This window comes from Rhinatrema bivittatum, chromosome 5 (assembly GCF_901001135.1).
Source record: "Rhinatrema bivittatum chromosome 5, aRhiBiv1.1, whole genome shotgun sequence".
NCBI classification, from domain to species: domain Eukaryota; kingdom Metazoa; phylum Chordata; class Amphibia; order Gymnophiona; family Rhinatrematidae; genus Rhinatrema; species Rhinatrema bivittatum.
In genome coordinates, this window is record NC_042619.1 from 339,398,110 (window position 1) to 339,423,871 (window position 25,762).

The 25,762-nt window shown below is 43.9% G+C and overlaps 1 protein-coding gene across 1 annotated transcript in view; it reads right to left on the reverse strand.

Moving 5' to 3' along the window:
- Positions 1-25,762, reverse strand: part of LOC115092958 (E3 ubiquitin-protein ligase HERC2-like) — a 2,733,734-nt gene that overhangs the window by 234,467 nt on the left and 2,473,505 nt on the right.

Sequence of the window (25,762 nt, forward strand, 5' to 3'; positions counted from 1 at the left end):
CCTCGGAGACCAGTTCAAGTAGAAGATTTACACCTTACCTTGTCTTTGGCGCTTCCCGGTTTCGCCCCGGGCGGTCTCCGGCTGCGGGGGGAGAGGGCAACTACCTTCACCGCCGCGCTCAAGGGGTGCACCCGCTGCCTCTCAGCCGCGCCCGAGATCAGGGGCTAAGTCCTCGCCGAGATTCGGCCGCCAGACCGAGGCTGCCTCTACGCCATGCCCAAGGATTCGGGTGCTAGGTCCCTGCCGCGAATCGGCCACCGGACCGAGGCTCTCACCTCCAAGGGACCACAGAAATCACCTCGGGAATCTCAACTGGGGGAGGGACCCGAAGATATCACTGCAGGAGAGCGGGGCTCTTCTTCAGTAAATTCTTTTCTTCTTAAAATTGGGTTTCTCCTTGATTCTTGTTCGAACGCTGTGAGAGCATGCAGATAGTCCCTAACTGCTTTGGAGACGGAAAATACTGAGGAGCTGCACTTCCTGCAGGGGTATATGTACTAGGGGCTGACGTCAGATTGAAATCTGATCTGTCTCCAACTGCTAACAGGAGTACACTATACCCATTGGTCCTGAGCCCATCTGCTACACACTAGGAAAACACTCATTTTTAAATTGAACGCTTTCACCTTATGGGTTAAATGAGGAAATTGACTGGTGTACAGTATTCTGAGCTGTCACCATGATGTCACAATCTGATTGTGATCTTGCCTAGGGTGTTGTTTTCTTTTACATGGTTTGAGGTTTAAAATTAGTCATGACATTTATTTTCTGTGATAGATACACAGAGACACTGTCAGACTAAGTGGTGCTTTGTGGATTTGTACGTTTGTGCTTGTTTATAGTTCTCCATGATAAGCATTAATGCATATGAGCATACTATTTTGGGTCTTTTAAACATTAACTTTTGTAACTGAAGATAAGCTTTACACTGCCTTTATGAATGAAGAAAGGAGAAGACCGTTTTTAACTTTGTTTGATTTTTCATGCCCCTGATACAGATCATGGAACCACTGGAGCAGTGTTGGGTGGCTAGAACTTTTCATTACTGACGAAATGCAAACTTTCTCCTGCCCACAGAGTTCTTTCTTTGGCTTTTAAGGTAAACCTGAATAGATGCCTGGTCCTGCACAGATTAAGGAAGGGCTTTAGGTTCACACCTTCACAGCTGGATTTTTTCAAAACTGGATTTGGTGGTTCCATGGGGGCTTAATAGTGCTACTGAATTTTTTTTTTTTAATTCTTTTCAATATCATTTCTATGATTGTTTTGAAATGTTTTCCTTTTTTAGAAGAACTGCTTGTATTGGTTGATATGGGGATGTGTTTTTTGCATGTATAATTTTTGAATATCTGGATGGTTTTCTGTTTGGATGTTGAGTGTTTGATAGTTTTTATTCTTTTCAATTTGGTTTAATGTTTAAGTTTTTGTTTTGAGTTTTAGGTATTGAGTAGCACTTGACTGATTTTGGTGGGGGTATATTCAGTTTGTGATGGGAAGATTGGACTGAAATTGTTTATTTGGATGGTTCTGACTGGTTATGTTTAACTGTAAGAAAGGAATTTTAGTATACTAGTTGGCTGGATTTGCACATATGACTTTTAATGTTTTTTTTAAAGATAATTTTCTGGTTTGCTAGTGAGCATTTGTAATTTGTACCTGATTTGAAATGTGAATGTCCACAAAGAAAGTTTTGCACTCACCTGTTTTCTGAAGGTATTATTATGTAAATCATCTCTTATATGAATTATCTCTTTCTTCTTAAACATTTTAGTATTTAAAAATCATGATAAACAAAATATTTTTTTTATTTCATGTTTAATATAAGTATATTCTAATTATCATCATTACTGCCACACATTCTTCCTGATTTTTGTTTCTGCTTTGTGTCCATTTAGGGCAGTACCTTTTCTAAACTGATACTTTTGGAAAATGTATGCAGGAATTTCCCCTTTATGCAGCTTGAGCAGCAAAACATGTCAAGACATTTCTAATATTTGGTATTCTTGATATTATGGATACTGCAGGACCTGTGATAATTTGAAGTACTATTTTGTATTGTGATTAAAACCTTGAAAGGTGGTTTAACAAGAAATAAAATTGCTTGATTATTTGCATTTTATGCAATAGATGTGCAAGTATGTTGTACATGATGACACAACAGATTTTGAAAATGTCTATTATCCAAGTTCAAATATCTTTATTGAATTTTATACAGTAATAAAGAAGAGAAAGAGGTAGAACATAGTATGTCTATACATTAATAACATATATAAGTAAATATAGTCCATATTTAGAATAACAGCAAAACAATGAAAAAGGTATTGATTTATAGAATGTAAATCCAGTTGCCCAAAATTTTGAAGCCCGGCGAATGCAAATAGAAGGGGATATGTGCATGGCCGGACCCTTCACATGCCGAGTGCATTTTCGACAGGGCCTGGCCACACGTGTATCTGGGGCAGCGCAAAGGGGTGGGTTGGGAGGCATGGTCTTGGCAGGGAGCGGGGCGGGGGGAGGGCCAGGACAGCGCCATTAGATGCTGTCCCAGGGAAACGCACTCCGGCAGCTGGCTGGCGTGCAGAGTTTACTTCTGTTCCAAAAGAGCAGTAAGTATAGAAATAAAAAAATTAGGGAAAGCTAGGATAGGTTTAGGGGTCAGGGAGGAGAAGAGAGGAGGAGGAGGAGGAAGGATAGGGTTAGGAAATTGGTTTAGGCCCAAATGCGTCACTGTGTGTATTTTTCTAAAACTCCCCCCCCCCCCCCCCGCATATGGAGGAGGGCACATTAAAATCCAGTGTGCATGTGCACGTGGGACCCATATTTTATAATATGCGTGCGTCAACGCCCGCATGTTATAAAGTTGCCACGTCTATGTGCGTCCACAGAGAACGTGAACACATGGACGTACACATGGACATTTTAAAATTGACCCCTAAGTGCATAGGATATTGGATAAGAATTTGAGCATTTGTGAAATTATATTCCAGACTTCTTGCCAAAAGGCATGTGTAAGTGGTCAATGGTATAGGAAGTGGGAAAAATCAGCGTTTGAGGATCCACATGTCCAGAAAAATATGTGAAGTAGACAGACCAGCCTGGTACATGTTACATGAAGTCCATATAGTACGATGGGCTAGAAAACACACTGATTGGGTTAAAGGTAAGGACAGGGAGACTTCTCAGCGATTTATCACAATATAAGGTCCAAGGGAAATCATCTGGTAATGACAACTCTCACGTCAAATCCATTTCACGTGTCATATTATCGAAGTGCTTATAAATATAGGATGCGGTGTGTCCTCGTGAGGAAAAATTATGAAGTAGAATGGCCAATTGAGGTGGTTGGGATTGTAAATTTAAGTCAAGGGGAATGGCTCAGATACAGGAAAGCTGTTGTGTCCACTGAAAAAATTGAGAAGATGATAACAAAAATGTTTCCTGTATTTGAGTGAATGATAGAAAATGGCCATCTTGAATAATGTGGTTAAGGGACCAGATACCTGTGCTTTGCCAGACAGGCCAATTAATTGGCCGATGATCAATCAAAAATGTGGAATTCAATCATAACATAGTCATAGTCGATGATTTCCAGGGGAACAATAGATTTGTTATAGTGCCTTCAAGGAAGCAGAATGCTGCATATGTTGCCAAAAATATTGGATGAGAACAGCATCGAGACATCGAGGTCGGGCTTGGTGTAGAACATAAAGGGGTAGGGTGAGCAAGTGCTTGTTCTACGGGAAGCCAAATTGGGGAGTTACTAAAATTTACTCTCGCAGTAATCCAAGCGAGGCCTTGTTATATGATAAGTATGGAAGTCAGGGAAGTTTACACCTCCTTGTTTGGGCAATTTTAATTTCTGTAGGGCAATGCAATGAGTTTTATTACATCATAAAAAATGAGATATGAAGGACCAAGATGGCCGACATATGAGAAGCAGATTAGGAGCTCCGGCTATGCCTGTTCCTGGAATTTTATAATACCTGGTTTATTCAACTTTTTCCTGTAATTTAAAATGCCTCACACGAAGCGAAAGGCTTGTCTGAAAGAGAATCTAATCATAAAAGATGAAGGAAGTCAACAGGCTAAGATTGAGAGCTTCTTTAATCTTACCCCTACAACGCCGGGAGCGAAGACTGCGGAGGGAGAAGCCCAGGAGCTCGGGCTGATCCCTATGGTCGAGGAAATCTCGCTCAGCCCGTGGGCTCCTGTAATGCCACCGCTGCTGGGAGGTCAGGTTGGAGAGGAGGGCGAAGAAAAATTGCGAGACTCGCAGGAGGAGAGGAGCGAGCAGGCCCCCCCCAGACAACCCAACGGAGACAGCGAGGTAATGGCATTTAGAGGAGTTGAGGGAGCAATGGAGGGGTTGGCAACCTCAACTCCGCTACCCCACAGAGCTATGCCAGCGCGGGACAGCGGAGGAGACACAGCACTTCAAGAATTGGTAAAGTTACAAACTAAACCGGTATTTTCTCTGCAAAAGCCTCCCGTAGTTACGCTGGACACTTTGTGGAAAGCAATGGTGTCGATTGAATCTGCTGTTACCACTTTATCACAGGCATTTTTAGAATCAAACAAGAGAGGTTTGAACACAGAGAAGGTGTTGAATGCACAACAGGAGAAAATAGAGAGAGCTGAGGAGAAAATTATTAAACTGGAAAATGTACAAGGGACTTTGGTAAAAGCTGGGATAAATTCCGAAAGAAAATTTGAAAATATTGAGAACTCACTCTGTTATTTAAATCTTCGGATACTGAACTTTCTGGTGGTAAAGAGATTAAATCCTGTTGAGATGTTCAAAGAGTACATGTTGGAAATTTTAAAGATACCTAAAGAAATTTTGCCGGTTGTTTCGAAAGCCTTTTTTGTTTCAAAGAAATTGGATTTAACTACGGGAGAAGGAGAGGAAGTACAACATCAGTCTCAGCAATCTTTGAACACCTCAGAGTTGATCAAATTATCATTACACACTGAGATTAAAACAAGAGGTATATTACTTGTAACGTTTGCTTTTGAGCAAGATAGAAACCTTGTTCTAAAGTTTTTCTTTAGAAATAGAGCAGTTAAATATTATGGTTACTCGGTGTGGATTTATCCAGATATTGTGCGTTCCACGCAAGAACGAAGGAAAAAGTTTTTGCTTATGAGATCAGAGGCAATAAGTCGTGGAGCTACTATAGTGTTAAGATAGCCATGTAAATGCTTTTTGAAATATCAGGAAAATAAATACATTTTTTATGAACCGGAACAACTCAGGGGGTTCTTAGATGGTAAAAAATGAAGTGCTTTGCCCCAAATCAGAAAATAAGGGGAGGTGCTACTCTGTGATGGTTTATTCCTATATTGGATAAATTTATATGTTAAGAGCTTCTTTATTGCCTGGATCTACATCTTGGTCCCAAGATTTCCTATTGTTTAAGAGATCTAAGTTCAATGTGTAATATTATTCTTCTTTTTAGATAATGTTTTTCTTGTTATGTATAATCTGTATGGATCTCTTATTATTCTTCTGATATATGATGTAAATACATCTGAAAATTGCATAAATAGAAAATTAAAAAAAAAAAAGAGATATGAGAGAATCCACTTTACAGTAAAACCTAAGGGAGAAAAGCATTGGGAACTTACTAAGAATAATCATTTTGACTGTGTCTAAGTGACCCCATCAGGATAAGAAGAGAGGGTCCATTTATTGACACTATTTGTAAGAACAGTAAATATACAGTCTTCCACTTTAGAGAGAGTTAGGTTTAGAGAGGCGAAGAAATGAATGCCCAGGTATTTCAAACTATCCGGGAGCCAGCAAAATCATGGAAAGTGAGATGCAATGCCTATAGCCCAACCACTGAGGGGCATAATTTCTGACATTCAAATTTAAATGATAACCTGAAATTTTTAAGAAGGAAGAAATATGATGCATTATTTCTGGTACAGTATCCACAGGACTTCGAACATATACATCATCCGTGTAAGCAGAAAGTTTATGCTCCACTTCTTTAATCTTAATGATTCTGACCTTGGGATCCTGTCATAGGGACAATTAAAGTGGTTCAAGAGAAATATTAAATAGGAAAGTAGAAAATGGACAGCCTTGTCATGTTCCTCTTTGTAGGATTACCTGGTCTGAGAGAAATCTGTTAATACAGAGGGGAGAAAGTAGGTTACAGTAAGAAAGCTTAGTGAAGGAAATGACCACAACCAAACCAATGCAGGACAGTGAATGAATAGTCCTATTCAATGTAGTCAAAGGCCTTTTCTGCATCAAGTGAAATAGCTATTAGTAGTTCCAGAATATCTTTTGTGAGGCACAATAAATTAATATCCTAGCATTGTCAGTAATGCTTTCATGAAGCGAGATTGAGTTATATGTAATTTTAGCAAAGATCTTAAAATCTCACTCTCATTAAGTAGTGAGCTAAACCTACAGTTAGAGACTGCAAGCGGATCTCTACTGGGTTTAAGAAAGACTAATATTTTTGTGTCGTTTAAGTGGTCCGCTGAATGTCAGGTATCTTGCAGTGCACAATAAAGGGACTGAAAGTGAGCTAAAAGTTGTGAAGAAAAGGCTTTATAGAATTCTACTGTAAACCCATCCAAACCGGGTGCCTTATGAGAATGGAGGGAAGCCAGAGCCGTTCCTATTTCAACTGCTTGGGCACGAAGGGTGTGAGGCATATAGCCCAGGTGAAGGATACTGAGAGGAAAATTATTTCTCATCAGGAGATGGAGGATCAGTATGAGATGGCTCTAGGACAATCTTTTGCCTATAGCCAGTTGAGACATTATTGGCGGACTTTGTCTAGTGCTAATCTCATGGAAAATTTTAAGGTTCGGGTGGAAGAAGTTTTTAAAAATGAGGAATGACAATATATGAGTATTTCCTGCTTATACAAAGTGATGTTGAAATTATAGGATGCTGTTCCTTATCTTTAGTAGGTAAGTGAACAGCCAAGCTTCCAGTTTCTTTAAGGGTGGATCACATAACCTCATATTTTTCGAGAATACCTGGGCTAGTGTGTAATTCTAATTTGAGAGAGGCACAATTTAAATTTCTACAGCGGGCATATATGTCCCCCTCTCAACTACAAAGGGCTGATATATTGCAATTGGAACTATGTTGAAAATGCATGGCTGCTAGACATACTTTGGGACACTATTTTTGTGCCTTTCCTGTTGTCCAAGGTTTTTGGGATATTAAGGTATTATTTGCAGCAGATAGTTTCTTGCTCCCTTACCTTTACTCCAGAGGGAGTATTGTTTGATTGTCCAGAAGCTTTTCTAAACGTGGGTAAGGGAGAGGGTCTTTTTCTTAGGAAAGCTTATTTGTTGGGGAAAAAGGCCATATTGGCAGCATGGTGTGATAAGGGAGCCCCTGAGTATTGGGCATGGAGAAATAATCTTTATTCACTGATGCAGATGGAAAATGTGGACACCAAACAATCCTTTAAAATGAAGCTGTGGTTTGTGGAAATCTGGGCTAAATATTTGCAGTCACTCTCTCCTACAGCGAGAAGTTTGGTATTTAATTATCCTTGATAGTTCCCAGTTCTATTTGGGACAAATCTCGTATCAGTTCGCGCAGCACAGTATGACCCATTTGGGGAAGGAAAGTAGAGGTGGGAAGGTTGGGGTTGGGGAAGTGGGAGAAGTGAGTATTCTTTGGTGAATCGTAATAAGGAAAAGTGGATAACATTGGTATGCAGGATGTTTGTATGCTAGTTTGTTGTTACAAGGATATGCTGAGGGATGAAGAATTTGTCTTGAATGTGCTTATTTAACCAGTGCCTGAAGGGCATTGACAAACTCATTGTATTTGAGGAGGGGGACTCGGTAGCAGGTTGTTTTGGGTGTGTGGTGGGGGGGATATGGGGGAAGTTATGCACTAGTCTGATTTCAGGTTAATGTCAAGTGGTGTCCTGGTGTGTGCAAGAAAACAATGTACACCAGATTCTGATTGTAGACATTGTATTGTTCAGTCCAATAATAACCTTAATAAAAAGATTTAAAGTAAAAGATAAAAAAAACCCCATAGGTACAATTAAGTGGAATTATCACTGAAATGTTTAGATAGCAGAGTTGCTTATCTCAAACAGGTGTTCTCCCAGGACAGTAGGATGTAGTCCTCACATGTGGGTGATGTCACTGGACAGAGCCCTATTACGGAAAACTTTTCTGTCAAAGTTTCTAGAACTTTTGACTGGCACACTGAGCATGCCATAATCCCTGTAGCCACAGGGTCTCCCTTCAGTCTCGTTTCTAGCAAAAGCTGCAAGCGAAAAATAAAATAATAAAATGTTTTGGACCCAACTCCGTGAGGTGGTGGGTGGATTTCGTGAGGACTACATCCTCCTGTCCTGGGAGAACACCTGTCACAGGTAAGCCACTCTGCTTTCGTCCAGGACAAGCAGGATGGTAGTCCTCACATGTGGGTGATTAGCAAGCTACAGGCTGAGTCATATTTGTTTTGGACCAACAGCGTACAACTTGTGCAACAGGCACAACAACTGGTGTACTGTTGGGAAAAATGAGACAGCCTGAAAATCACAGCAGGTGAATGTGGAAGGAGTTGGGATTATACTGGAAATAAGTTCTTCAAGACGGATTGGCCAAAGGCAGAGTCTTGGCGTCCTTCCTTGTCTAAGCAGTAATATGCTGCAAATGTGTGAAGAGAACTCCATGTTGCAGCTTTACAGATCTCAGCAATCGGTACTGAACGATAGTGTGCTACTGAGGTTGCCATGGCTCTCACTGAGTATACCTTCACTCGTCCCTGGAGAGGAAGGCCTGCTTTGTCATAGCAGAATTCGATACAGTCTGCTAGCCAGCTGGAGAGAGTTTGTTTGCCCACTGCAACTCCTGGTTTGTTTATATCAAAAGAAACAAAGAGTTGGGTGGATTTTCTATGGACTGCAGTGCAGTCCTAGGTAAATGCAAGTGCACGTTTACAGTCTAAGGTGTGTAAAACACTCTTTCCCTGGTGAGACTGAGGCCTTGGGAAAAATGTGGGCAAGACTATAGACTGATTCAAGTGGAAGTCAGTAACCACCTTGGGAAGGAATTTAGGGTGAGGACGTAGGACCACTCGGTCATGCAGGAACCTGGTATAGGGTGAGTATGTGACAAGTGCTTGTAACTCACTAACCCTTCGAGCAGATGTAATGGCTACTAGGAAGAGAACTTTCCATGTACGAAATTTAACATCGCAGGAGTGCAAAGGCTCAAACGGGGAGCACATGAGCCTTGTAAGTACTACATTTAGGACCCATTCCGTGACTGGTGGTCGCAGAGGGGGCTTGAGTTGTAGTAGGCCCCTCATGAACCTACTTACAAGGGGTTGCACTGTTACCGGAGCATCCCTAATTCCTTTGTGGTACGCTGAGATGGCACTCAGGTGTACTCTCACCGAGGAAGTCTGGAGATCAGAGTCTTAAAGGTGCCAGAGGTAGTCTAATAGAGATGGAGTAGGGCAGGAAAAAGGGTCTATACCTTTTTGCGTGCACCATATGTTAAATCTATTCCACTTAGAATGATAGGATTTTCGTGTGGAAGGCTTTCGTGAAGCTACAAGCACTTGAGAGACATCAGTTGAAAGGTTGAGCAGTTGCAGGATCAAGCTTTCAACATCCAGGCTATGAGGGATAGGGTTTGAAGGTTCGGATAGCGTAACATGCCTTGGTTCTGAGTTATGAGAGTGGGTGCTGTGCCCAGCACCCACTCTCATAACTCAGAATGGGAATGGGAAACCATACTTGTCGAGGCCAACACACTTGACCCTTTGTCCTGTTGCAGCTTCACGAGAGTTTTGGCTATCAGCGGTATCGGGGGATACGCGTATAAGAGTCCTGTGTTCCAGGGGCGAGCGAAGGAATCCATGGCTAACTTGTTTGGTTGCCTGAGGAGGGAGCAGAATCTGTCCACTTTGTGATTCAGTTCGGATGCAAAGAGGTCTATTGTTGGTTGACCCCAGCGTTGGAAGATTCTGGTCATTATCACAGGATTCAGAGACCACTCGTGGGGATGGAACTGTCGACTGAGACGATCTGCTACTACGTTCTGTATGCCTGCTAGATAAGTGGCCCATAGATGCATGGAGTGTGCAAGGGCCCAGGCCCAGATCTGCGCAGCTTCTTGGCAGAGAAGATAAGAGCCTGTGCCTCCCTGTTTGTTCAAGTACCACATTGCAAAGGTGTTGTCTGTTTGTATGAGAACAGTCTTGTGTGAAAGGCAGTCCTTGAATGCATATAGAGCATAGCGTATAGATCGAAACTCTAGAAAGTTGATCTGAAACGTTGCTTCGAGCTGAGTCCAAGTATCTTGAGTTTGAAGGTCGTTCACATGAGCTCCCCAACCCAAGTTGGATGTGTCTGTGGTTAGAGTTACTTGTGGAACAGGCTGCTGGAAGGGAAGACCTGTTAGCAAGTTGACTTTGTTTGTCCACCAGAGAAGCGATAATCGTAGCTGGTGGGTTACTTAAATCTGGGATGAAAGCAGTTGACTGGCTTGGAGCCACTGGGATTTCAAAGTCCACTGAGTTATTCTCATGGCCAACCTGGCCATAGGAGTGACGTGGACCGTGGAAGCCATGTGGCCTAGCAACGTTAAGAACTGATGGGCTGAAGCTGTCACCTTTGTGCGCAGAGACGAAGTTAGCTTGGAGAGTGTGACTGCGCGGTCGTTGGGCAGGAAGGCCTTTGCGACTGTGGTGTCCAAATCTGCTCTGATGAAAGTAAGGAGGTGAGATGGAGTCAAGTGGGATTTTTGGTAGTTGATGAGAAATCCCAAAGAGTGTAGTAGATTGATAGTGAGCTTGAGAGCATCGAGAGCTCCTTGTTTGGATTGGCTCTTGATGAGCCAGTCATCCAGGTAAAGAAAGACATGTATGCTCTTCTTGCGTAGATGGGCCACAGCCACTGCTAGGCACTTTGTAAATACATGGGGTGCTGAGGCAAGTCCGAAAGGCAGGACCCGGAACTGAAAGTGTTGATGTCCTACTAGGAAATGCAGGTACTTGCGGTGATGTGGGAATATTGGAATGTGAGCATAAGCTTCTTGATCATCCAGAGAACAGAGCCAATCTCCTTTTTGCAGAAGGGGAAGCATGATGCCCAAGGACACCATCCTGAATTTTTCTTTTGGTAGAAATTTGTTGAGATTGCAGAGGTCTAAGATGGGGGCGGAGGCTGCCTGATTTCTTTGGAATAAGAAAATAGCGGGAGTAGAACTCTCTGCCCTGCTGTGTCCAGGGAACAGGTTCCACAGCCCTGGCGCCAGAAGGGTGGACAGTTCTGACTCTAGAAGACTTGTGGGATCTTTTTGCATCCACAGTGGATTGGGTGGTGAATCCGGGGGTATCATGAGGAAGTTTAGATGGTATCCCTGGGTTATGATGGATATTACTCATTGGCCTGTGGTAATATTGAGCCAGTTGGTTATGAAGTGGTGAATTCGACCTCCTACTGGCAAATCTGGATGTGGATTTGTGTAGTGGCTGCTGTTCTCTGGATAGGTTTCAAAATCCAGAGGCTTGGCCTGTTTGCGGTGATGGTTGAGGCCTGGATGTTTTGGGCTGTCAAGGATGAGCTGTTTGAGATGGCCTGTTTGACCTCACGGAAGATGTAGGTGGGCTTAGATGATAAAATGGTTTTCTAGGGTCCCTTCTGGTGGATCTTTTTGCAGAGGAAGGGGCCTCGGAATTAACAGTGGATAATTGCTGCAGGGTCTCATTATGGTCTTTAAGTTGAGCCACTGCGTCTTGTATGTTGTCCCCGAATAGGTTTTCACCGGTACACGGCAAATCAGCAAGTTTGTCTTGGACTTCAGTTCTCAAGTCACATGCTTTCAGTCTGGCCCACCTCCTGACGCTGATTCTTGTTGCCGACATGCGAGAAGCTGTCTCAAAGGAGTCTTAAGCAGCACTAACCTCATGTTTCCCAGCCTCAAGGCCTTTCTGTAGTATGGCGTTGAGACTGTCTTGCTGTTGTTGGGGAAGAGAATTGGCTAGTTGCTGAACCTGCTTCCACAGATTCCTTTGATATTGTGTCATGTAAAGTTGGTATGCAGCTAAGCGTGACACTAGCATAGAGTCTTGAAACATCTTGCGACCCAAAATATCAAGGAATTTTTGGTCCTTGCCTGGAGGATTTGAAGAGCGAGGTCTCAGTCTTTTGGTCTTTTGGTAGTTGTGGCTTTTGGAATCCAGGAATAATGTTGGCCCAGATAAGTTGCATCTGTCCTCTTGATCACTGGGCCTGGAATAGCACCAGGATGCTCCCAGAGACGATGTTGGAGATCCACTAGTACCTCATGTACAGGGAATAGCATAACTTCCTTGGAGCAACAACAAATTGGAGAACTTCCCATGTTTTTATGGCGTGGTGTCCCTCCTCTGTAATCAGGTCAAAGGGGATTGTCTCTGACATCTCCCTTACAAAATTGGCAAAAGGAGAGATCTTCTGGGGAGATTTTCCTCTTTTCTCTGGAGGAGATGGTTGTGATAAAATGTCCTCAGTGGATGTGTCCATGTCAACATCTTCTCATGTATCACAAAAGGTCTCTACTTGAGATCCTGAGGGAGGGAAGGTTGGTGCTACAGGATGCGTTGGCACCGATGGATCCTTCGATGGCCTCGATGGAAGATGCGGTGGCACCGATATGGGTCTCGGAGGCACCAAAAGTATCAAGGGAAAACGTGGGCCTCTCGGTCCCCAGAGCCATGATGGACCAGGCATCGGTTCCGGCATTGGTGGAATCTGTGTTGAAACAGGGCTGGCGTCCGTGCCTTTGTGTTCTGAAGATCCCGGAATGGGAATCGGGGCTTTCAGAGATTTGCGGGTTGCTTTGGCATCGGTGGCCTGGATTGTGTCGGAAGGGCACCGATGAGTGTATCCAGTCTGGTTAGTTAAGGAGTGAGTATCGATGGCTCCGGTGTCGATGTCGGTATGGGGGCCGGCATCGATGGCTGTAAGTCTTGGAGAGTATCAAGCACTGCCTGGTGGATGAACCCATCCAGTTCCTCCCTGAATGGTGGTGTTGACATCGCAGCTACAGGGGGAAGCAGGCTAGACACTACTGGCACTTCCACAGGGATCTTTGGGGGCTCAGTACCCAGCATTGATATCAGTGGGGATCGCCTTGGTTTCTTGGGTGGAGAGGGTATTAAGGGCTCCTCTACCCATGTCCTCTTCGCAATCGGCTCGATAGCCATCGAGGCCGATGCGGCATCGGTGCCGGCACTGGGAGTAGACTCGCGTCTGTGCCGGTGTCGGTGTTTCCCTCGGTGCTTGGTCCGGTCTTTCTCTGGCACCGAGGAAGATGATATGGATGCATTAGACGGAGTCGGTGATAGATGGTTACCGCTGCCCTGGTGCTCCCGGAGAAGTTTGATGACTAATTTCTTCGATGCTCCTGCCGGTGACGATTGGGTGGATGTCAATGGAGAACTTGATTTTAAACAGGGTCTCCATCTTGTCAATGTGAACCCACCTACCCTTCGGAGTCATCTGGGCACAACTTGGACAGTGAGAAACGTCATGTGATGAGCCGAGGCACTGCACACAGACATCATGGGGGTCGGTAACGGACATGGTTCGAGGGCACTCCGGACATTTTCTGAAACCTGTTGTCATAATTGCAGAGGTTGAGGCCCAAAAACGGTCAATGGCCTGCGGACAACGAAAAAGGTAGGGCAGGAACCGACTGGGGACAGTGAATGTTTACCTATTTCGCGATGGGAGACCTATTTCGCGATGGGAGACCACTATGAGGGAAGTTTTTAATGAAGAACCACCAGAGAAATAAACCGCTGTGAAAACCCCACCCAACCAAGTTAGAATCTGAAAACTTGGAAGAAAAAGAAAGAGAAACCAAAGTAAGAGTTTCGCCGCACTGCGCCGCCTTTCGCCCCTCCCTGAGCCCTCGAGACAACCAATAGCCTTCAGGGCCGCGTCCCCCCGACGCCTGGGAGGCGGGACCAAGAGTCCGTTTAAATTTTTTGACACTCCTCGGCGTTGCGCGACAAAGGGGCTGGCCCCTTCGTGCAGCCCCGGAGGGCTACACATCCAGCTACAGCTCCAACGTGCCTCCGCTCACAAAGGCTGTCCTCACCCTCCGGTCCATCACCAGCACAAACGCAGCACTAGTACAACAAAAGACCTACACGCTAAAATGTTCCCCACCTTCCCAATACCTATTCTACAACATTGCCTGTCAGCAATAGGAAAACCTAACAGGTCATTCATACCACAACCCAAACGACAGGCGCTACACCAAAACCTGAAATCACTCACACCAATTTTGATAACACCCATCACCCAACTCTTAGGCCTCACTTTATTCTCACTTTCATTAGTTAATGCACAATCTCTGTCCAAGAAATCTCTAATCCTCAACGACTATCTCCTTGACACCAAACCAGATATATGTACTATAACGGAAACATGGCTCAAACCTAAGGACACAGCAATTATAAACCAACTCCCCACTTCAAACTACGACATCTTCTCCATCCCCCGACTGAAAAAAAGAGGAGGAGGACTTCTATTTGCATCAAAAAAAGACCTCGGGTTCATCCAGCACCCATATAATTCAGACTCTAAACTAGAAATGGGTCTCTTCACCTCGGAACAATTACAAATCCTACTCGTCTACGCCCCTCCAGGCCTCCTTGAGACAGACCCCTCTCCCTTAATAGAGGAAATCACAACCCTTATCAAACTGGACGCTCCAGCAATTATCCTAGGAGACTTTAATCTGCACGTGGATAACCCCACCCTCTCATCCAGCTGTGAATCCTTTCTCTCAGCCCTCTCAGCCCTGGGTTTTAAACAAATAGCAAACCCACACACAAAGCAGGCCACACGCTGGATCTTATCTTTATTAACCCAGGCATCAAACATTCTTCACGCCTCAAGAGCAAGAAGGTCCCTTGGTCAGATCACTCACTTATCTCAACCTCATTCGCATTGAAAAAACCTTCCACCCCCAAAGGACCTTCACCATCCTTCCCATACAGAAAACCTGTTCCAACTGAAGACCTCGCGCACCACCTAACCTCTCAACTACCCGCCATTGATCTCTCAAACCCAAACACCAGCTCTCCGCACTTGGAAAGCCATCACAGATTCCATAGCACAACAAGCGTATGTCCACTAGCAACCAAAAATCACTCCCAAACAGCCTCAAAAGACAACCATGGTTCACGGAAGAACTTAGAAAGCTAAAACAAAATCTAAGACAGAAAGAGAGTGACTGGCGCAAATCCCCCAGCACCAATACACAATCCATCTACAAAGCCACCCTCCATCAATACAAGTCAGCTACCTCCAAATCCAAAAGGGACTACTATGCATCCAAAATTCACCACTTAATCTTCGACGCAAAAGCCCTCTTCGCCTATGTTTCCAATCTCACCCAAATCACCCCACAGGAGATTCCCAACAACCTAGCACAATCCAAAGCTGAAGAACTTGCACTTCATTTTTACAACAAAGTCAACAGCCTTCTAACACAACTGCCTTCTAATCCCACCGACCCTGCTCTTCACCAGTCTCTTCGACAGTCATCCCTCAACAACAATGGTCTGGAAACACTGGAACCCATCTCTATCTTAGAGATACAAACTCTTATAAGAAGAATGAAACCTTCCTCACATCCTTTGGATTCTATCCCCACCAAACTGCTCCTGGCCATCCCTGAATCCATCGCTAAAACTTTGTCTGACATCATAAATTGCTCACTCTCCCAAGGTCTAGATCCTGACGACCTCAAACTGGCCTCCATCAAACCTCTACTTAAGAAACCCAATTTGGATCCTAAAGACCCCCAACAATTTCCGACCTATCGCCAATCTCCCATTCATTGCCAAGATTCTAGAAAAAGTTGTCAATACTCAACTCTCCGACTACATTGAAGAAAACAAAATCCTATTCCAATCACAATACGGATTTCGCAAATCATTGAGCACCGAATCCCTCCTCATCTCCATGTCTGACTTCATACTAATGGGCCTGGACAAAGGTCAATCCTTCCTTCTGATTCTACTGGACCTATCAGCCGCCTTTGATATGGTCAACCATTCCATTCTTATTTCCATTCTGGCTTCTATAGGTATCTCAGGCACCGCACTCTCATGGTTTAAATCTTTTCTCTCCAACAGAGGCTTCAAGGTTAAGATACAGAACAAAGAATCCTCACGAATGGACGCAACCATAGGAGTCCCTCAGGGCTCCTCACTATCACCTACACTCTTTAACATTTATCTGTTACCAATCTGCAAACTCCTCTCCAACCTTAACCTCAAACATTTCCTTTACGCCGACGACATCCAGATCGTGATACCCATTAAAGATTCTTCCGCAAAAACATTGGTTCACTGGGAAAACTGTCTCTCCGAAATTAAATGTCTCCTGTCTAACCTAAACCTAGTTTTAAACTCCTCTAAAACAGAAATGCTACTCATCTCCCCAGATAACAATTCCATCTCAAATCCTCCAACTATCCCAACTACTACACAGGTGAGAGATCTAGGAGTATTAATTGATAACAGGATGAACCTTAAAGCCTCCATCAACAGAACCACCAAGGATTGTTTCCATAAACTCCAAGTTCTGAAAAGAATCAGACCACTCTTCCACACTCAGGATTTCAGAACCATTCTACAAGCTATCATTTTTTCTAAGATCGATTACTGTAACTCTATCCTTCTGGGCCTACCCTCCTCCTACACTAAACCCCTTCAGATGTTACAAAACGCTGCGGCAAGACTACTGACAAATTCCAGGAGGAGGGACCATATATCTCCAATCCTAAAAGATCTCCACTGGTTGCCTGTTCACTTTAGAATCCTCTACAAATCTCTTTCCATAATATACAAAACTATCCATCAACACACCCCTCTAGACTTACAAGTCCCTTTCCAAATTTACAACTCCTCCAGACCAACAAGAAACGCACTCAGAGGATCTCTTCAAGTGCCCCCAGCCAAAACCACCAGACACATTACCTTGAGAGATCGGGCCTTCTCAACAGCTGGCCCCCTTCTGTGGAACTCCATCCCTCCGGACCTTAGACAGGAGCCCAGCCTCCCAACCTTCAGGAAGAGACTTAAGACCTGGCTGTTTAAAAAAGCATTCTCGGACACCGATTAATTCTATTCAGCCAGATCTACCACTTACTCATGTAAATATGTTTCTGCTAATGTAAATACCTTCATCTAATGTTATACGCTCCATTTCTTCTCTTCTCCCAGTTCTATTACCTTGTTATTTGTAACTGCTTCCTTCCACACCAATAGGTTACTCAATTGTTCATTGTACACCCCTGTTATATGTAAACCGGCATGATGTGTTTGTAACATGAATGCCGGTATATAAAAATTTTAAATAAATAAATAAATAAAATAAGTTTTTTCCATGAGGAAAATTTTTTGTGAGAGAGTTTTTACAGAGCTCCTAACCGCGAGGCAAACTGCAGTGCGGAAAAAAAGAGACTGAAGGGAGACCCCTGTGGCTACAGGGATTATGGCATGCTAGGAACGTTCAGTGTGCCAGTCAAAAGTTCTAGAAACTTTGACAGCAAAGTTTTGCATGATAGGGCTCCGTCCAGTGATGTCACCCACATGTGAGGACTACCATCCTGCTTGTCCTGGGAGAAAAACAGTTCTAAATCCGTGAGGAAGGAAGGATAGCTTGAAAATGTATTAATAAAACTGTAAACCAATAATGTCTAGAACTAGAGGCAGCAGTAGTTTTCATTAGCACGGGACTGCCTGTTTTATTGGTAAGATGATAATCAGCCCAGCAAAAAAGGGAGACAGAAATATGTAAAAGGGGACTCATCTCGAAGATGATTTATTGTTGCAAAAGCCCGATGGAGAGGCTTGGCAAAAATAAAGTAAGAACATGACTCAATTCAATGACCAAAAATGGACATGAAGATAGTAATAAATCCCTGTACTATTCAAGTAACCATGGGGACAGAGATAATCAAACCATCCAAGTATTTAATAAGATCCTCTGGTACCTCATATATGCAAGTGGCATTACTATGAGTGACCTGCATACGAGCCGGGTACAACAGGCCAAACTGTGCACCCACATTCTTAAGTCTTGCTCAGAGGGCCAAAAAGATATTCCTGTGTATAGCCATAGTCTTTGCTAAGTCAGGGATGAGAAGAAGTTGCATAGAATCATAGATGACTGGTGCTTTGGTTTTTTTTTTTAATATAATTTTATATTTATTGCAAGATTTTTTAATTATACATTCAAGGATTAGCTTGAAAAGCAAAATTTACAATGACATTAATACAAAACATATATATATACTAAACTCCTATCAATATATAGTTAAGAAAAATAAAGAATTATAACGTCATAGTATGCTCAAGTCCTCTATCTAGGGAGGACTCAACCCCAAAGATGACACTTTATTTAGGAAAACTTAACCCAAAGAAAAAACTAGATAAAGCAGAATGGTTACATTACAAAAGAAGACCCAACCCTTACAAGGTTATACAGTTTCCAATAAAACTACATCACTTGAAAAAGACATTCTATCAGCAATAAACTTAGATAATTGAGATGGTTGGAAAATCATCTATGTAAGATCAAGATAATTAATAAGGCATTTACATGGGAATTTAAGGAAAAATAAAGCCCCCCCCATCTGCAATACATTTGGTCTTATCAATAAAAACTGCTTCCTCCTAGCTTGGGTATCTTTAGCCAGATCTAGGAACACTTGCACTTTCAGTTTCAAAAATAACTCTTTTAGGCTCTTGAAATACATTCTCAATATCCAGTCTCTATCCGAGTCTAATAAGAAAGAAACAATTAAAGTTGCAGGCTGCACTTCGGCTAATTCCGATGATTCCAAAATTTCAGAGACATTAAAAAGTGACAATATCTGCATGTCCTGGCCCTCCACAGCTATCTACCACCTATGAAGAAGGTAGCAAAGGTGCTTTGGTTTTAAGATCACCAGCATTTGTTGATACTGAAGAACTTTCAAAATAATAGGCGTGGATATCTTGCACGAGAAATAGGTTTAGAAGGAATGCAATGAGCACTTTCTATTTCAAAGGGTAAATCAAAATTTATACCCAGGCTCACCGGAATGAGTAGTCATAGAAACGGGAGGATATCAGAGCCCTTTTTACCTTCCAGTATTCCTAGTACTCTGATATTATTCTGCTGATTTCTGTTGGAGGGATCCTCCAGATCACATTGTAAGGAAGCTATTTTGGCAGTCGCAGGATGAAGCTCAACAATCACGGTTTCCCAATCATCCATTCTCAGTTCAAGCGAATCCAAGCAGGAATGAAATGCAGAAACACTTGTCATTAAATCAAAAAGTTCTTTTTTAATGGCACAAGTCATGTCAGTGTTTTAGAACAGCATTTCTTTTAGCTTCTTTAGTTCCTGGAGAATTGAGTTGGAAGATGAGGGCAATTTAAGGCTGTGTTGTTTTTCTGGCATTATTAGTGGGCATGTTTGGTCCTCTTCATCCTTGAAGCATTAGGAAGAGCAGCTTCAATTTTGGCAGGTTTTGATACTAACAAAGTGAAGAAGTAGTAGAGTCAAAATGCTGGGTCTTAGTAACAAGGAGATCTGAGGAGCTAAAATTTTAAGCAGCCATTTTCCTTGATGCTCACCAACGTGTTCCCCCCTCAAATGACTATTTTACAATGATTTTTCCTATCTATATATATCATTCTCTCCCCTTTGCTTAAGGTTCAACTGAAGTCTGACAACATAAGGTTGGATGGAGGAGGGCCTTACCCTCACACCAGATGGCAAACCTCTTTGATTTAAACCCATGTGGCTCAGGTTCCACTAGATGGTGTGCCAGTGCTATAGTTTCTAAGGTTCAGCTGTAAATTGCCTTATGTTTACTTTCGAGTTTATATATGACAGGTAGGAATGTTCATTCTGAGGTTAAGAAAATGGATATCCTTAGGCAAACCCATTCCCATAGAGGGCTGGTAACTTGGGATTGGTTTTCTAAAAGGTTAAAAATTTACCCTGTTTCTTGAACTGGGAAAATTCCAGAGGGTAGTGCTAGGACAGCCCAGTGAAGGTGTGTACTGTATGTGAGTGGCAAGCATGAAACTGGACCAATAACTGAAGGTAAGTGTTAGGAATAAGTATGGCCTATGAAAGAGGCCGGTCCTTGAGAAAGGACCTCATGAAGTACGAGTGTCTGGAGGGTCCAGGCCACAAGGGTAAAAGAAGAGAACAACTAATGCTTTGCTTAGAAGCTCTATCAGGGGTGTGACAATGGAATACAAGTGTGAAAGAGGAAATAAATTATGGAGTGAAAGATCAACAGAGGGTTTCTATCAGTCCTCCTGGATTGCAGAAGGTTGTGGCTCAGTGTGAAGCAAAAGAAGAAGTTTTGAGCTTGGAGATTTAGTGATGAACTGTGTTTTGGGTGTGGGGGGGGGGGGGGGGGGGGGAGGGATGGCTGGCTGGACCTAAGGGGAAAGGTCATAGTTGCTATTTCATCATAGGACTTGAGACTGGCACTGGCTCCAATGGACCAGCTGGTGCACATCTCTGGAGTTGCTCCTGAAGTGGAATGTCTAAAATCCAAACAACTTCTGAAGTGTGAGAAGATATTTGAGACTTCTGTGTTAGAAGGAGGTTTTCATCGAGGATCCCAACTTGGATTCTAAATAGTGAAGGAGAGATTGTGTGAAAAGTGTGAGGAGAAGTGAAGTGGATAAGGAAGCTCCCTGTCAAGATCTGTGAAAACCAGAATTGGTGTGAAGGTGAACCGAGTCTTAGGAATTGGGAATAACCTCTTCACAAGATGAACACAGGGAAGGTGAACGGAGTCCCTAAGACTCAGGGAGACGCCTTACAGCCAAAAGTGTACTATTCAAAGAAGTATAAGATTTTTGCACTGTGTTTTGTGATGAGAACAAGATGGCAAGCTATATGACTAAGAATATGGACTTAAATATGATCTGTTTTGGTTGCCATTCTTCAGTTTTATAATAAGTGTGTTTATTTTTAGAGCACAAGAGAAGGGTGGGCATTGGGCTTATTTTAAGAAGTCCTCAGTTCAGTTTGGCCTTACAGGGAAACCTGTCTCAAAACTACACTCTGTGAGAGACTGTTCCCCACCATGGGAGAGCCAGCAAAATGCTTCCCATGACTGGGAAGCTGATCCTTTGGTATAGGAGTTTCACCGACAAGATTTTCTAGTAGATTCCAGAAGCCAGAAGAATCTGAGACACTTCCTCCAAGAAACTAAGGGCCTGATTTTAAAAAGCGTTTACATGATTAAAATTTGGTATTAATATGTAAATGCACTTTACCTGTGTAAGTGGGTTTTTGAAAATTGCTACAATATTATCCATAAGATTATCCATAAGATATTCATGTGTTAGTGAACTTTACACACATAAATGGCTTTTTTAAAATTTCTACAATAGTATGTTACAGTTACATGTGTAACTCCTTTTAAAATTACCTCCTAACATGTAACTTTCAAATGGGTGTGTGATCACACATGTATATGTGTGTATCGGCGCATGCCCAAAGATGCAGCCATTTTATAACATGATTGCACATATGCGCATGTTATAATATAGCTTAGGTGTGTGCATGTGTGTGCTCAATTTTGCGAGTGGGTATGCATAGCTACGTAAAGTTGTGTTTGAGGCACACAAGTGGGAGAATTTTACAACAGGTGGCATTTCCATGCTATGACCAATTTCATCAATTTGTCTACCAGTTCGCCCAGTCTAGAGCTAGGTCCTCCAAATCCCCCTGGTTCTTTAGCCTGCACTCCCCCCAGTTACTCCATACTACTTAACTACTCAGGGATGCCTCTATTTTTTTTTTTAACTTACATCTCCTCCATAGCAAAAGCAAACTTATGTGGCACTGGACCCAGACATGTAGGTACTTACATGCACATCTCTTGGTCCTGCTGCAGAACGCCTCCACCCAACTTACACCACATCTCTTTTTTTCATTCAAATTGAGATATTCACGTACCGGGAGATATATGTGCATGAAGGCAGTTTTTAAAATTGGGTGGACATGCGCATGTCCTACATGTGGTGCGTGCCCGGCCTTTAAAATTCACCTTTAAAGGAGCAAATGAATTCCCTCTCAACATCCAGACTGTTAGGAATTTGGTGGTGGATGCTGATCATAATTGGAGACTCCTCCAAACTCATTAGACTCATTAAACTCATGAATATATCCGGAAAGAAAGGAAACCAAACCAAATTTGTCCTGGCCGAAAAGAAGCTCTATGAATCATAGTGCCTGCCTCTTTTCTTATTAAGGTCTTCACAACCAGGGGTTCTGGAGGATTGACATAAGAAAGGGAGAAGATAGCAGATGTTTATTTGCTTTTTTTCTCCTCTCCTGGAGCTGAAACTCAGAACCATCCTGTTCAATGAGGTCTCGTATCCTATTTAAAACCCTCACCATTATTCACAAATCCATCTACAAAAACAACTCCAGCTGGCTTAATGAGCTTTTCCGTCTCACACACTCCTCCCGCCCAACCAGAGCAAAGGTACCCTGCACATCCCTTCCCTCAAGAATGCTCGCCTCACATCAACTAGGGATCGCACACAATTGCTGGCCCCACTCGCTGGAATGCTCTACCTACAAACCTCCGCCTTGAGCCCTGCCCCTTCAAATACAAGAAAATGCTAAAGACATGGCTTTTCCACCAGGCATATCCAGACTAGATCCATGTACTTCATCTCCTTACCGCTATTTCATCCCCTAAGTTATTTCTTTAATATGTTACCTCTCCAGTTCTCATTTTCTGGCTCGCCTTTATAGCTTCCTCTAGTTACTGCACCTCTGTTGCACTATGTTGCTTTATGTTGTCGTCCCCCCCCCCCACCATCTATTGTTTGATGTAAACCGATATGATGTGCCTACTAATATCGGTATAGAAAAGCTGTAAAATAAATAAATAAATATATAAGCACGCACATCTTTCCTAGGCATTGCCCACTCGAGAAATATCTTCTCCATCCTGATATAGGACATTCATGGGATCTAGAATGCAAATGAGTCTATCTGCCAAGATGATCTCTTTTCTTGACAGGTCATCCTAGGAGAGATGGTGTAGTTCCATACTTAACAAAGGAATGATTCTGTTCCTCAATTTTTGTTCAATCAAAACATGGCTACCTGATTTTTTGTTTGAATCAGGACAATTTCTTTAGCTTCCAACTCTCTTAAAGCCTTTAAAGTGTTCAATACAAACTGAAGTTCATGTTGTGATCCTGCCTGCGGCTCGCACGCAGTCTCCCACCTACCTTCTAGCTCGAGCGCGGCCACTTGGGCTGCTGATGCCACTCCCTCGTGGCAGGCCGTGCCGCTGTGTCCTGGCTCCTCCACGGTCTTGATGCAGTCGTCGGGTGCTCTCCTTCGCGGCCGAAGCTGCCGCTGCTGCTCCTGCTCCATCGCGGCTGGTGCCGCTGCCGGGGTCCTCCGTCTGAGCGGCTGGGAAGCTGCCTCTGCCACTGCCTGCGTCCATCTCCCAAGTGGCAGGGAGCCGTCCCTCGTTGGGCTTTCCACGTGGCAAGGACACCGCTGATGCAGCCTCTACTTCCTGCTTTTGCATAGGCGCAGGAGCACGCCTCTCTCCTGCTTTTAAAGGGCCAGCGGCAGGAAAAGCCCCACAGCCCTCTGTGATGATGTCATCAGCCTATTCTGCTTCAGCCCTACAAAAGGGGTCCTGTGTCTGTCCCTCATGGCCTTCCCAAGGAGCCAGTTTGCTCCTGGATGTTCCAGACCATGGGTCCAGGAGGCTTCTGAGGTTCATTGCTTCTTCAAGGTCCTGTGTTTCTCATTGGAGCTCCTTTGTCTTCGTCTGAGCCTTCGTTCCTAGAAATCCTGATGTTTCATGTCCAGATGTCCTGTTGTCCTGTGGGTTTGTTCCTGAAAGCCTTGATGTTCCAGATGTCCTTTGTTGTTCCATTCCTGAAAGTCCTGTTGTTCCACATCCTGATGTTCCAGACGTTCCGTGTTCCTGTTGCCTTGATCCTGACACCCTTGCCTTCCCTTCTGCAACCAGTTCCCAGGTTTCTTTTGCCCACCTTTCCTGGCGTGCCATATCATGGTCCGTGACCAGCCCCAGAGAGGCTGTGTAGGATGCTTTGTGGTACAAGGCCTCCTTCTCTTCTGCAGCACAAGCCTCCGGGAGACTTCTGTTTTAAAGCCTTGTTCCTGAGTATCTTGTTCCCAGTCTACGGAGTCCTCTTGTGCCTGCTCTGTCCATGCCTAAGCTCTGCTAGAACCTGCTCTGTTTCAGCGTGGTTCGCAATCAGCCACAGGCGACTGTGTAGGGCGCGCCCTGGTGCAGGCCTCTACTGAATCTTCGTCATGCTCCAGTCTCAACTTCCATTACCTCGTCTGGAGTCTGCTTCGCGTTCAGTGTGGTCCACGACCAGCCATGGGCGGCTGTGTAGGGTGCGCTGCGATGCAGTTCTCACCCAGTACTTTTGCCTGGCTCCTGAATCCTTGCCTGTATCTCTGAATGATCTGAATACCTTGAATCCTTGTCCAAGTTCCTCGCCTGAGTCTTCGTCTGAGTATCCAAGTCCACGCCTGAATCTTTGTCTGAGTATCCAAGTCTTCGTCTAAGAATCCAAGTCTTCGTCTAAGAATCCAAGTCTACGTCTGAACCCTTTGAGTATCCAAATCTTCATCTGTGTCATGATGTTCATGCCCTCAGCATCCGTCTGGCCTCACACACCGGTCATTCCCAAGTGGCGGGTCTGAAAGAGCTTTCGAGTGGCTGGAGGGCTACTCTCGTGACCAGCATTGCGTTGCTGGGTCACACTGGTGTGTGCAGGTCCAGTGGAGGCCGGGCTCAGCCTGGTTCCTGTTTCGGATTCCCTTGCTTGTCTTCAGTTCAGCCCTGCTCCTGTCCTACCCATGCTCGGACACGCCTCGCCTGCCTCAGCACTTCTTCGAAGTTCCTTTTGGGCCGAGCCGTGGCCCAAGAACACACTTTCTCCCTGAAAGTGGAACCACTCCCCTAGCGCTTCCCAACAGATCATGGAAATTGATGTGATAGTATTTTTCCTGAACTGACCAAGGGCCCCAAGCATGAAACTCTTGTGTGAGAGGAATTTGGAAGGCAATCCCAAGGGCAGATTGGCATGATACAGCCAAGACAGGGAGTCTCTTTGCTGTTTGGTGAGACAAATTCATTCCTTCAGTTCTTGAGTGGCTTGATTCTACTGCAAGGTTCACTGTGCTTGACTTAATGTGAAGATATAGTAACAAAGTGACATAGAAAATGACATCAAAAGAAGACCAAAATGGCTTATCTGCTCTACCCAGCAAGGTATTTAGGTTTGTAACTGCAACTTTGTGCAGATTACACCTGTGCCTTCCATTTATGGTTGTTATTGTGACTTCATACAGATTACCCCAGCCCTTTCCTGGAAGCACAATACTATCATTTCAATGTGGTTTTGGGGTGAACCACTGCTCCAAGCATATTATTCCAGTCTTTTCATCTTCTTGCAATAAGGGATCCTTTGGGGTGAATTTTAAAAGAGTAGCTCACATTAAAAAGTCCACATACGTGAGTATCTGGGCCAAGTGTGTTATGAACGCTGCCCGCGGGTGTTCCCCGCGAGCAGACTCACCACGCTGCCGTTTTCGCCGACACGGCAGGACGCCGCCGTCGGCCTGCCCATGCGGCCCGGAGGCCGCCCTGCACCATCTTGTCCTCTGCGGTCGGAGCCGCGGCCTTCTTCGGGGCTGGG